The following is a 13,126-nucleotide window of genomic DNA, read 5'->3' on the forward strand; positions in this document are numbered from 1 at the left end:
GAACCTGGGTGCGAATGAAAATGGAACCAGGCAATCAGGTCACTCAACTAATGAAAACAGTCACTGCTCTTAAATAAGGCTGCGTTTTGGTTTTACTTCTATTTAGCCTTTTTATTGGCGACATCGCAACATCCTTAGCCAAAGCATGATCTTTTCTCCCCAAGATCAGATCGTAAATAAATCCAGCTACTTCAATATGCAGATGATTTAGTAATATTTGACTAAACGAGTGTGGGCCTTTAGCGAGCACTGAGTGAGCTCCACATTTACAAGCAGCAAAATAAGCTCATAGCCAAGGAAGCTAAAACAAAAATAATGATCATTGGGAAAAGGAAATATAAAGCAAAACAACACTGGACTACTGAACAAAGTCACTTTATTGCACACTGATTTACGCAACTATTTGGGCATATGACTCTCTGATAACTGTCCCATGATATCAACTGGCAGATATCAAGAGCAAAGCATCCACCTCAATGTTTGCCATCTGTAGATTAAACGCTACTGCCCATATATATGAAGTCTTTGTGTTGTTCTTGCGTTAGGCAAGGCGAAGCAAGGACATAGCAAAAGGCTACAGTAATTGTTAGACCTCTCAGCCAGTGGTATTCCTTCAAACCTTTCACCTTCACCACCCTATTTTGCTGAATTTATTTTTGTTGGCTTTAGTACTGCTAACCAGTGCTAAGGTGCTTGTGCTCACTCCCTAAAACATGGTAACATTGGCTTACTCCTGATTGGCATATTCAATTTACTTATAAGTGCCTAGTAAAGTGGTATGCCATATACCGAGGACCTGTAAATTAAATACTACTAATGGACCTGCAGCACTTATTGTGCCACCCACTTACGTAGCCTCTTAAAACATGTCCCAGGACTGCCATTGCAGCCTGAATGCAGTTTTAAACTGCTAATTTGACTTGGCAATATAAACCCCTTGCCAAGCCTTAAACTCCCCTTTTATTGCATATACGCCACTCCTAAGTAAGGCCCTAGGAAGCCCATAGGGCAGGGTGCATTGTAATTAAAGGTTGGACTTTTATGTTTTTCATGTCCTGGTAGTGAAAACTCCTAAATTCATTTTCCACTACTGTGAGGCCTACCTCTCCCATAGGATAACATTGGGCCCCTTATTACATTTAATAAGTGCAAACTTTTGATTGGGAACGGTAAACATTTTACGTTTGGTGTCTGCAATTTAAAACCCTCTTTAATGGTAAAGTCGGATTTTAAGTTCCAATTTTGAAAAAGCCACTTTTAGAAAGTTGGCATTTTCTGCCGTAACTATTTGATATGCTTGCAGCCTGTCACTGGAACAAATATCTGGGTGCAGCTGGCAATTGGACTGGGTTCATTTCTCTCAGACACCCACACAATAGAGGGATTAGGTGTGCCTGGATGGGCCAGCACTGCCTGGATAAGGGGTGGAGATGGGCACAGCTCCACTTGTTACTGAATAGTCTGTGCTCTGCTTTCACACAAAGATTGACGGCTAGGAGCCAGGGCAGGGGAGTCAGAACAATTCAAGCATTTCCAAAGGAATTCTCCAGAAACATCTCCTGCTTCAAAGAAGGCACCAGGTATGATAATAGGACCCTCAGATCCACCCTTTAGTTGACTCTCTGGACCTGTGTAAGGATTCTCAGAGGACTGCCTGCTGTACCTAAAAGGACTAATTTGCTATCGGAAGCCTGCCTTCAACCCTCAGTGGACTGCCCTGCTTCTTGAACCCTGTTCCACTCCTTGAACTAAGGACTACCAGAGTGACTCCAAGAGCTAATTGACTAACCTCTTGATCAGAGCCCCAAGGTCTAAAAAAGCTCCGACGATGCCTCCTCCTCAGATACCACCTACAGCCTTGCCCAGCTGAGCTTCTACCTCCTCAGTGACTTTTTCTTCAAATTTCTTCTAAGTCAGAAGGTAAGCATCAACTGGGCCCAATCCGCATCTTGTATCCAACTCGTGCTTCATCCCAGTTGGTCATATTTTTTTGCTTTAACCCTCTCTTCTCGACTAAATGTCCATGGTTGGCTCTTTGATCTTTTAAGCACTAGTTTTTACCTTAACTTTAAAAATGTATAACTCTGGTTCTACTGTTTGGAGTTTTGTCATATTGGTGTCCAAAAATTATTAAAATGTATTCTATTTTTCTAGATTGGTGTGGGATTTTTCTTTTCTTTTGTTTTCACTTTATTACAGTTTGTGTGCTGCAAATACTTACATATTTCCTCTAAGTTAAACCTGACTGCTTTTGTGCCAAGCTACCAGAGGGCTAAGCACATGTTAATTTGGTGACTTTTGTGGTTCACCCTGGCAGGAATTGTGGCTGTTGCTTGAGCAGGGTTAACACCCCACTCAAAAAACAACCCAATTTCTCACAGTAATGTTGACACAGCAACGCGAGACCTGATTTGCGTGGCCTTGTGTGGCTCTGTGAAGAAATGTAATACAAGGCAGCTGCGTGCCTACTGCTGGACATACTACAATGCAAAATTCACAGAAAAGTCTTCTTACTTCTAAATGATACAAAAAAATCACAGATGCGTTTGGAATTTGCTTTAACAAACCAGGAGCCTTCATGCAACGTTGCATTAACAACACTCATCTGCAGTATCTCGAAAGCTAAAGCTGACACCTTCACCTATCATCTGCAAAAACTGTTTAAAGTTAAGGATGGCCCTACAAATTCTGGGCCCTCCAATTACGCAAAGCCATTGCAGATCTAGAGCTCACTCCTGAATGGATGAACATAGGCTACAACAGATCTCTCAAAACGATCTTAGGCAACTTCAGCTTATTTCACGTGTCACTGACTACACCTCCTTCATTCAATTAAAAAATCCGATTTTAATAGTGACTCGTTGAACTTTTTAACCAAGCAACGCTACCTGAGGAAACAAACGAGCAAAATAGACTGAGCATCATAACAATGCTCTTTCTGCTGTTTCCATCAAAAGACTTCAGAGTGGGTTGGGCTAAATTTGCACAGGAACCATGGCATTGCAGACTATGCAAGTATCAGAATAAAACCTTATTAAATCGTTTTTGCTACTTTCCTTGAACTAAAAAACAGAAAGAGGTAAACTTTAATACCAATTTATATAAAACGGGGCAGCTTTAGTAGTAAGAATTCCTTCAGCACTGCTTGAATACTGAGGATGACACTGAACTCTGACGGACAGCAAAATTCTTAACGATCATTACTGGAGTATCTTGAAACTTTCATCAATAGAATTGTTTTTTTACTGCATTGCATGTAATTGATCAATCTTATACTTGAAATTGGTATGAGTTTAAATAATCGAACAATACATTTTTTATTACTACTACCACTACTACTACTACTACTACTACTACTACTACTGCTGCTGCCATCTCTCACTGGCAAATCTCATGTTCTGATCATCTGAGCAATTGCTGGTTCGCATCTCGACTACTGTAATGCCCTTTATCTCACTATTTCTAAGTGTCAGTTTCACAATATTTCTCATCTGGCTACTTGGTTTAGCTTGTGTGGGAATTACCCATTCTAAACATCTTTTTGGGGAATCACTAACAAGACTCTACTTTTATTTTGAATTTGGTCTCAAACGCTGTAAGGTTCATTCACTGTGTTACCTTGGCCCTGCAGGTCCTTCTTCTTCTAACCTCCTGTACATTTCCTCTCTTCTTTCTCAGTATGTCATGTACGGGGACTTTCTGAATCTAGTGTGACTATCTCCAAGGCCAGTTTTTGTCTTTCCGACCGTCAGAGATGCCCAGTGCTCCACCCCTAAGCTGTTCCCCAGCCCCGAAGATCGTGGGGGGGTAAGTCCATTTTGAGATTCTTCTATTATGCGGTAAAATGCTGGCTCAAATTCTCCTTAGTGTTACCAACAGACTACATTAGCTCCCAGCTTTAGAGGCTCGCATTTACCATCCCCTGCTTCTTCTTCTTCCGACTACTTTCCAGAGATGGAAGCGAGCGATCAAACAATAGTTTTAACTCACAGCCAACATTCTTTCTCCTAGTCCTACAATGACACTTTGGAGCACATTTACAAGGAGTTAACCCCACCAGAGCGTTACTTTTTCTGACGTTCTGGTGGCTTTAACTCCTTCCCCTTATTTACAAGGCGACGTTAAGCCAATTAACGTGGATTAACGCAGCCTTGTAAATAATACCCCTATTCACGCAGCACTCAGCTTGATAGGGGCATGCAATGGGTGTTGCAGTGGGCATTCTGCCGCAACACCCATTGCTTTTCGATGCTGCCCGATATTTCCGAGGTATGGGGCAGTGCCAAAAATGCTGCCAATATATACCTGGTCTTAAGCAGGTGATTTTGCTCTTCCCACGTGTGCTGCATTTTGGGGCACACATAGAAAGAGCAAATCGCTTGTCAAGATTGTTTATGTGCAGTAAGATGGTCCTTCCTGCACATAAACGAATGCCCCTGCAGCGCAGGCACCCTTGCAACACGGTGCTAGGGTGCCTGCGCTGGAGCTAGACAACTTTTTTAGTGTCAGCGCTAGGGATAATGCAGGGGTGCACCACATTCTTGTAAATACAGTGCATCCATGCGTTTCGAAACTGTCTGACCACCGCGCTCGGCCAGTTTCATGTAAATATGCCCATATGTATTCTCAGCCTGGTTACGTTCTGGGTGCTCGGGTATTCACTAGGCTGGTGGCAGCTAACCTTCAACCACACCAGTCTTCTGCGGTGGCCCAAGCCCCAAGCAATCCTCCTGCTAGCTCAGGTACCACTGGCCGTCAGCTTCACTGATCTATTAACATGGATGCTGTGGTGTTGGGCCTCAGGCCCACATCACGGAAATGAGGGACACAGACACTAGGAGATACACAGCAGTAACTGGGCCTCGAGCACGTGCACCCAGGCATTTTTATTAGCGGGGCCACGTCACTCGTGACACCCGTGATGGATGGGTGTGGGGTGCAGTGTGACCAGCCCTCAAGGGAGTGGCTGGAAGTACAGCTTCCTGCGGGACACTAGAATGTGTCTCGCAGGACACCACATTCCTCCCCAACTTTATTGAAGAACAAACAAAGTGTCAGTCCAACCTGTGGGGAAGAAACAAACGGTTAACTAAATACCACAGGGTCCATCAGTCTCTCGAGTCAGGTGGCAGGACGACATCAGACATGGGCTGGTGAACTTGGCTAGCAGCAGGACCTTCTCGGCGGACGCCCGTAATTTAACCTGAGGGACTCAGGACACGACTGCTGGCTTGGAGACGTCCGCTGCATACCGTCAGTTCGCTGACAACGCCATGTCTTGCTGTCTTGCATGGCTTCCTCTTGACTGATGTCGGTGATGGTCTGTGGTGAGTTCTAACAGTTCTTTTTAGCGTGCTGCGTCGTGACCATGGATGGAGTCTCAAGTGAGAATTTACAGAGGTGTTGCTAGACCGACTATCCCTGTTGAACCGCTTGGCTGCGACCGGTACCATGTCGGTGTGGCAATGTCTCTCCTCGCTCTCCCGCCTGGGGAGGCCCGTCGTCGGGGTTGCTGCAGGACTGTAGGAAGGCTGCGCTGGGGCTGCTGCTTGTGTGCCGTCTGGGGGCAGCTGCAGGACCGCCGAGGAGCCGTTGCTTGGTCGCACGCACAACCCTCACGGGTGGATGAGTCTTGGTCAAGACTTGCACTCACTGCTGCGGTTCCGGTGTAGGCCAGGTTCACAGGTGGTTTCTGGTTCCATTTAGTCAGCTTGTGTGTCAACGGTTCCGGACTCCAGTCCATCGGTACTCGGGGAGTGGTGTTTGACGCATGTGCTGATGACTAGCGTGGTGATGGTTGCCAGCCATGTGGTGAGTCGGAATGACAGGTGGTGGTGACTTGCTGGGAGAGTTCGGATGTCAGGATGGACCTGGGCAGCTACGTGCCTCCGCCTTGCTGATGTTGAGTGTCTGTGGCGGCTTAACCCGTAGAGTGTGTTGATCCTCTCTTGCCTGGCTTGGGGCAACTGCCGACTCCGTCTCAAGGCGGTGTGAGGATGGACACTCAGTGCTGATCTTCACCCGTGGCATCTGCGGACAGGAGCAGGGATGCCACTTGGCATAGACTGCCAACGCTTGGGGATGGACGGGCGCCTGGGGAAGCGTAGGGATGAGACGCGGTTTGCGCTTGCTGCGGCTTATGTTCGGTTCACCTGTGGAGCTGTATCCAGGGACGTCGGTCCGCCTTGGTGGCTGCCTGGTATGTCAGGGTGTGCTCTTGGCTTGCTGTGAAGCCTCGGTCTTCTCCCTTTTCTGGTCTGTTCAGCCCACCTGTGTTTATCCGGTTTTCAGGGTGACAGGGCTGTCACTCTTCTTTCATCGAGGGCGTTGTGCTTAGACCTCGAGGCGGCGCTGTCATGGTGCCGGCTTCTGCCTTCGCTCCGGCGCGCTCCTTGCTTGCTGGGTGACGTGACTTCCAGTCGCGTGTCGCTGGTGTTGGAGTGCCTGTTGCTATGGCGGCCGGCCACGTGGTGTGTGCGACTCCTCTCTTGCTTGTCGTGGGTCACCACCGACTCCATCTTGAGGCAGTGTTGAGGAGGACATTGTGTCACTTTCGGGCCGCTACGGGTGCGACTCCTCTCTTGCCTGTCGTGGGTCACCGCCGATTCCATCTTGAGGCAGTGTTGAGGAAGACCTCGTTGCTTTCGGCCCACTGCGGGGCTTCGCTGTGGCGGTGGAGATGTGGGTGCTCTCCGACCTGCGGTCAGCAGTGCTTCTTTGCAGGGATGTCTCTATCTCCCGGGCGCCTGCCCGTGCTGTCGGATTCACTGGTGCAGCCTTCTGCGCGCCTCTGACTTTGGTTGCGCTTTCTTCTTCCTGGACGCTCTCTTCTGGCACCTGGGGTGTCTGTGGTGTGGCTTGCGGTGGTGCCTGTTCACCAGTAGGAGCGGGTGATGCAACCTCTTCACCAGCGGTGGCGTTGGTCAGCCACGTGTGGTGCATGCTCTGCACCAGTCTTTCTCGCGCTGTTGCTGGGGGCAGTTCCCTGGAGACGTCGCTGTCCCAGCTGGTCGTCCATTCTTGCTAGTGGTGGCTGCGGTCCACTTGTGGTGTGCGACTCTCCTCTCGTCAGCCTTGGGTCACTGACGGCTCCGGCATGAGGCAGTGTGAGGGAGGACACTGTGCTGCGTTTGGCCCCTTCCGGGCACTGTTGCTCCTGTGGAGATGTATGGAATCTCCCTGCTGGTTCCAGCAGTGCTTCTTTCTTCAGAGAGGTTTCTCCTCCTCCTGGAAGAGAGGTTTCTTCTCCTCCTGGGTGTTCACCTCTAATGACAATCTTCTGGTCGCGTGTGTTACACACTTTGGGCTGTGCAGGCATGTCGGCTCTTTTTCCTTGCAGTGGTGGTGGTAGTTCACCGCTAGGGGCTTGTGGCGCGCTCTTCTCAAGCCTTCCTTGTGCTGTTGGTGGGGTCAGTTCCTTTGAGACGTTGCTGTCTGGCTGGCCGTCCACTCTTGCTAGTGGAGCTGTCTTTGGTGTTGCTACTTGTGTCGTGCTTTGCATTTCTAGGGCCTCCCTGTGGGGTTTGTAAGTCTCTTTCTGAACTTTGCAAAAGTGGCAGTCAGTGCTCTTTCGCCCTCACTGCAATAATTGACAGCCACCAGTGAGGTAACACTTTCATGTTGCATCGTGAACTTCTCCTTGCTGTAGGGCCTCTTCCTTCAGGGCAATACACTTTGTCCCTGGTTTGGGGTAGTAGTTCTCTGGCTGCATGCTGTGGTAAAGGCTGGCCAATGAGCAGGGTCTCGTGGGGGTTAAAAACCTGTGTTTGTGTCTTTGCTCCCTGCATGAGCTGGGGGCAGCCTTGCTGGCGCTGTTTGCTGTGCTCCTCCTCACAGGTGCTGCGGTCTGTGATTCCATGGCAGGGGTTGTTTTACACCTTTTCTTCACCATCTTAGGTGCTGTGCTTTTCTTTATGCTGTGCTGCCTCAAGCTGGGATGCCTTTGTGTGGAGATCTGAGTTGGGAGTCTCCTGTCTGGGCTTCTCTTGTCACTGCGATCCTGTATCTGCCTTATGTCAAAGGTCTTGGCCATGTCAGGCTGGCGTAGTGCATTTGTGGCAGAGTGCGGTGCATCAGGCCACCACTAGGTGGCAGTGCGCTCCCGGTCTTTGCCGGCTGTCTCTCTGATGCGGCAGCCTTTCTTCCTGCTGAAAGCGAGGCAGATGGCCCCGGAGTTGCACCGTTCATCTGAGGCAGGTGAGAGCAACCGCCAGGGGCTCCTGCAGGTAGGTGAGGGGCTATTCGCATCACAAATCCCAGTAGCTTTTCACGCTGCGGGCCTCGTTCCATGGGGCTGATGGTGCTTGAAACTTGCTTCTATGCACTCAGCGGCTGCCATGACGTCTCTGTCCAAGACGGGTGCAGTGCAGGCGGCCTCCCCGGAGGTCCGTAGGGCTGCTTGACGATGGGCACACTCTTCCTTATCCCTTGGGTGCTGCTAGAGGCAGAGGCGACCTTGCAGGGTTCGGGGTCACACAGTGGCACTACCTCCTTTTCGCTGCGACTCGAGACAGGGTGCAGGGTGAGTGTCTCCTGCGCTTTTCCTTTTCTGCAAAGATGAGACTGGGAGGCCTGCTGAAGCGCTGCTATTCGGGACGTGCTGGGAGGCTGCGCGCAGCGGGTGCCGCCTGTGCTTTCCTGCATACGCGGGCGCAGGGGGTAATCACCCAGCAGCACGGAGTTCACTGTGCCGGTGTAGGCTTCAGATCCACTGCGGTAGGCTCAGTCTCCCCTGGAGTGCGCCTCGTCGGGCGGCCTCTTCACATGCAGGCCATGGGAACCTCCCTGGCGCTGCGGGCTGTGCTTGACTTTGCAGGCGCTATGGACATGGCTGGAGGGCTGATTCATCTACGGCTCGCAGCCGTGCTGGCGTACGCTCTGCTTACCTACCGGTGCGACCGTTGAACTCCTGGTGTAGGTTCTGCACATGTGTGGGCACCGGAGGAGCTCAGGGAGTAGGATCCGTATCCGTTGCAGAGAGGATTGGCGGCGGGGGCTCCTCGAACGCTATGTGTGCTGCAACACTTTTCCTCCTTTTCCCCGCACTCAGGAAGCGTTGCGCTGACAACAGGGGGTGCCCTAGACATGGGCTAGACTGTCCCCTATGCAGGCAAGTGATGGAGTGGCCAGCGCACGCACGGGTGTCGGCCCGCTCGTTGCCAATGTGGTGTTGGGCCTCAGGCCCACATCACGGAAATGAGGGACACAGACACTAGGAGATGCATAGCAGTAACTGGGCCTCGAGCACGTGCACCCGGGCCTTTTTATTAGCGGAGCCACGTCACTCATGACACCAGTGATGGATGGGTGTGGGGTGCAGTGTGACCAGCCCTCAAGGGAGTGGCTGGAAGTACAGCTTCCTGCGGGACACTAGAACGTGTCTCGCAGGACACTACTGCTGGCATCTGTGGTTCTGCTCCTTCCAGTCTCAGCAGTCCAGGCTTGGGCAAGTCTTTTTTAATGTGAACTTTACCTATGCACCTGTCTTTTTGCTTAATCAAATTATACTTTTGATGATTTCAAAGGTCCCCACACCCTCTTTGCCATTAATTTTCCATATTTAACAATGTTAAAAGCAGCTTGTAATTCTGCCTCTTCCCCTCCAATCAAATAGTCCCAAAGCTGTGGATCCTGCACATTTCTAGCAAAGATCACCCTGAAAAGGGGTGTGTTGATTTCTGGTCATGTCAATATATGAAAATATTGGGAAGCCTTAACACCAGGTTGGAGAGAGATATTCGGTATTTTATAAATCAAATAGCTGAATGCCTAAATTAAGGGACGTGATTGAAAAATTATGATGCTTTTTACACGAAATACGAATACCCTGCTGCATTGGTAATCGCATGATTTTTTTAAATTGTTTTCTTTCTCTGAAAATAGTTTTTTTTCAAAGAAAGATTATTAGCTGTTTTTCCCACTGATACAACTTGTCTTCTTTTTCTGCTTTTTGAGTTGAAAGTTATGCATGAGCCAGTTTCATATTCAGATGTTGTAGATATCAACACTTTTTGTGTTCTATACAATATTCGGTTATGTTTACAGCAAACACTGTTTCCTTATTTTTCTTACATTTAGTACTAGCATTCACACCAGCAGAAACGTGCATAAAACTTCTTTTTTTCTTTTCTATAGGTTAAGCACGAGGAACGCATGCACCATTTATTGTCCCTTTAACGTGCACCGTAAAGAATTTGCTAAGATGGTGTGAGCTGAAACTCGCAGCTGCTCATGAGAGTTGTTCTCAGATTCCCTCTAGAAAGTTGCATATGGAGGTCGTATTTTCTCACCAAGGGACGAGCTCCGATTATGTTTGCAAGGAAGCACGCTGAAACACCTTGTACTAATAAAAATATATTTCACAGAAACAGCCCACCCTTTTTGCTGCCAGAACATGTTGATCGCCACAAGATGATTCTCAGAAAATGATGATTGGAAACTGGGAGTTCCTCCTTCAACCAGCGTGAGTGACCGGCCCAGTAAACTCGCAAGCCAAACTCGTGTGTGCTCTATTGGGGATGAAGCAAAGAGGCCCAGAGCCACGATTTGTTTTTGGTGAGGGGGCAAAGCCCCCAGTGATGACATGAAGGGAATGGCATGGACTGTGGGCATAGGGCAGTGAGGCCATGGCACTAGAATATCATAGACGAAGTATAATTTGTTAGAAATATATTGTTCTAATTATTGTTTACGAAAAGATTGCACCATTGGCGTTAACAAGCTTTGGCAAAGTCAACAGGCCTAGTGTTGGATCCCAGCCTTTTGGCTTTGTCAATGCATGTTTTGCAATAGTTTTTGTAAAATATTAATGCTGAGGAAGCTGCCAGGCCCTTGCCAATATATACATTAAAAATGGGTACAAGCAAATCAAAGTTTTGGTCTCAAAAAGCACATATTGTCATTGTAGTCCCTGCGGTGAAGAGAACTGCTTTGTGTGTGTAAGTGGTCCTTGTGGAAGAGGAGAATGCAGTCACTCACAGTGAACTCAACCAATGCGGAACTAGGCTGTCGCCTTACTGCAGGCCCGATGCTCTGTGCTGTAGTGAATGGGAGAAAATACGAATGAAGCAAGCAATGGGCTAACCCCAGTGCTAATAATAGAACATCTACATGCAACAGAGCATCATTTTGTAAAATACATTTTGGCCACTATATTTATGTCAGAACTTTTTTTGATATTGATATTCTGACATGCAATTGTAGTGAGATCCATGCCCTAACAATTTTAGAATAAAATTCTATAATATCAGTGAGAGTTCTATGCGCTCAATTCATTTCCCTTTGCGTTGTTGGAGCATGGTATTATCCTCCTTCCCTACATTTTTTTGAGTAAAATGCTTATCAAATGATGTATTTAGAGCCAGTCGCGTAGCTGGGGTCAGGGGGACGGGGCGGGGCAGGGGGGGACCCCAATGGCACTGTTTGTGGGGAGGCGAGAGGTGTGTCTGTCGACTACCACCATCCCCCCGGCCCCGAGAACAAGTCGTCCGTCGGCCTCAAACCCCCCCTCCCCCACCCCCCCTGAGCAAGTCGTACATCGGTTGACCCCCCCCCTCTTACCTGCACCCAGGTGGCAAACATAGGGGCCGCCCCGAGTACATCTAGCTAAGCCACTGTCAGGAGCTTTACCCCCAATTCATAGTTGTGGAAACTATTTGCACTAGTGAAAATGAATGGGATTGATATAGTTTTATACATGGGGTTGGAGCTCTCCTGGGGAAACTCTTCGAGCTTCAAAATAGATTCTGTAAAAACATTTATTACACATAATATGTTAAATGGTACACAAAAGTGTAAGTTTCCTGCTGGGTCCCTGAACATCATTAGTACTCTGCACAACTCCACATAGACCAACCACTTATAGTCATCACCCAGCCCACAGCATCAGTTGCGATAACCTTTAGAAGACAACAGAAACATTCTAAGGAAAGGTGTCCAATGACACAGCACATCACAGCATCCCCAAATATGTTCCCTTCAGCACATTACAGCCCAAATGTTTCCACAAATATATGTGATGCCTTGATCATAATGGGTATAAGTAACAGGCTATGTATCCTAATGCAGTTAAGGAACTTTCCCACTTACTTCAAAAATATGTATTGTGTATCTTTCCTCAATTGCTCTAGGAAATCATATGCACTTTTGCTGTTCAAAAAAGCTGAGTCTGCACTTGTAAACTAATGTAATAGGTGTCGAGCAGGCATTCTGGAGTGGCAACACCCAGGAAAGATTTAGTACACCCACAAATATTTGTGCAATCCATTCTCAACCTATAAGCGCATGGAGGGGTTATCCTGTCAAGTAATGTATTGAATCTGTTTCCATGGTCGAAATGAAAATGATAGAGAATGTAAGGAAATACATTCCTCAGTTTGGGAAAATGTTGTTCCTGTACAGGCAGGAACGTGAAACCCAACTAATTCAGATCCCTTTTTCTCATTCACTTTTGTACAGTACGTACAATCATATAGGTGGGAATGCAGAAAAGGTTTCCTATAGTATTCTTAGACACCTATGGGAATCCCAGAAATATGAAAATCTTCAATCAAACTGGTTTTAACCTGCCACCATATTTTTGAAACTTTGAGAACCAAGCCATCAGTGATGGGTGGATAGGAAGTTCGGGCAAATATTGTGTGTCATATGTAATTATAACACTTAAGTAATTGAATTGCCATACTACATATGTAAGATCATACTGAAGAGGTCAAGTGTGTAAAGGGACAGTGTAGTTCCAGTTCACCCTCCAGAAACTCGTTTCAAGGGCTCCCAGAGCTTGTGTATTCATGCTACCACTGCAACTACTGTAAAGACTTGGGGGGGCGGGGGCTACAGTTGTCCTGTTATCCAGTGAGCAACCCTTGCCCTAGAAAGCTGAATCATCTTTAAGACCCAGTGCATCATCCATAAGTCCACCAGAAACAAAACGCGTAGTGTACCTATCAGGGAAGCTAGCCAACATGAGGGACAATGCCATACCAAGAGCAAATACATTGCAAATCTTGAAATGAGGAAATGCATGAAAAAGAAATCAGAAAAGAAGAGAAGGCAAGCTTTATTGATCTATGCACCCATTTGCAATAGACTACCCATTAGCATCCTGACTACATACCTGTTCCCAGAA

The 13,126-nt window shown here is 47.7% G+C and overlaps 1 long non-coding RNA gene across 1 annotated transcript in view; it reads left to right on the forward strand.

Moving 5' to 3' along the window:
* LOC146866012 (uncharacterized) overlaps nucleotides 1–11,247 on the forward strand; it is an 84,022-nt gene extending 72,775 nt beyond the window's left edge. Inside the window, exons 3-4 of the long non-coding RNA XR_014976749.1 lie at nucleotides 3,679–3,807; nucleotides 10,135–11,247. This is a non-coding gene — a long non-coding RNA (uncharacterized LOC146866012). The remainder of the gene's footprint in view (nucleotides 1–3,678; nucleotides 3,808–10,134) is intronic.
* The last annotated feature ends 1,879 nt before the right edge of the window (nucleotides 11,248–13,126 follow it).

The sequence above is a fragment of the Triturus cristatus genome, chromosome 2_1 (assembly GCF_964204655.1).
Source record: "Triturus cristatus chromosome 2_1, aTriCri1.1, whole genome shotgun sequence".
NCBI lineage: Eukaryota > Metazoa > Chordata > Amphibia > Caudata > Salamandridae > Triturus > Triturus cristatus.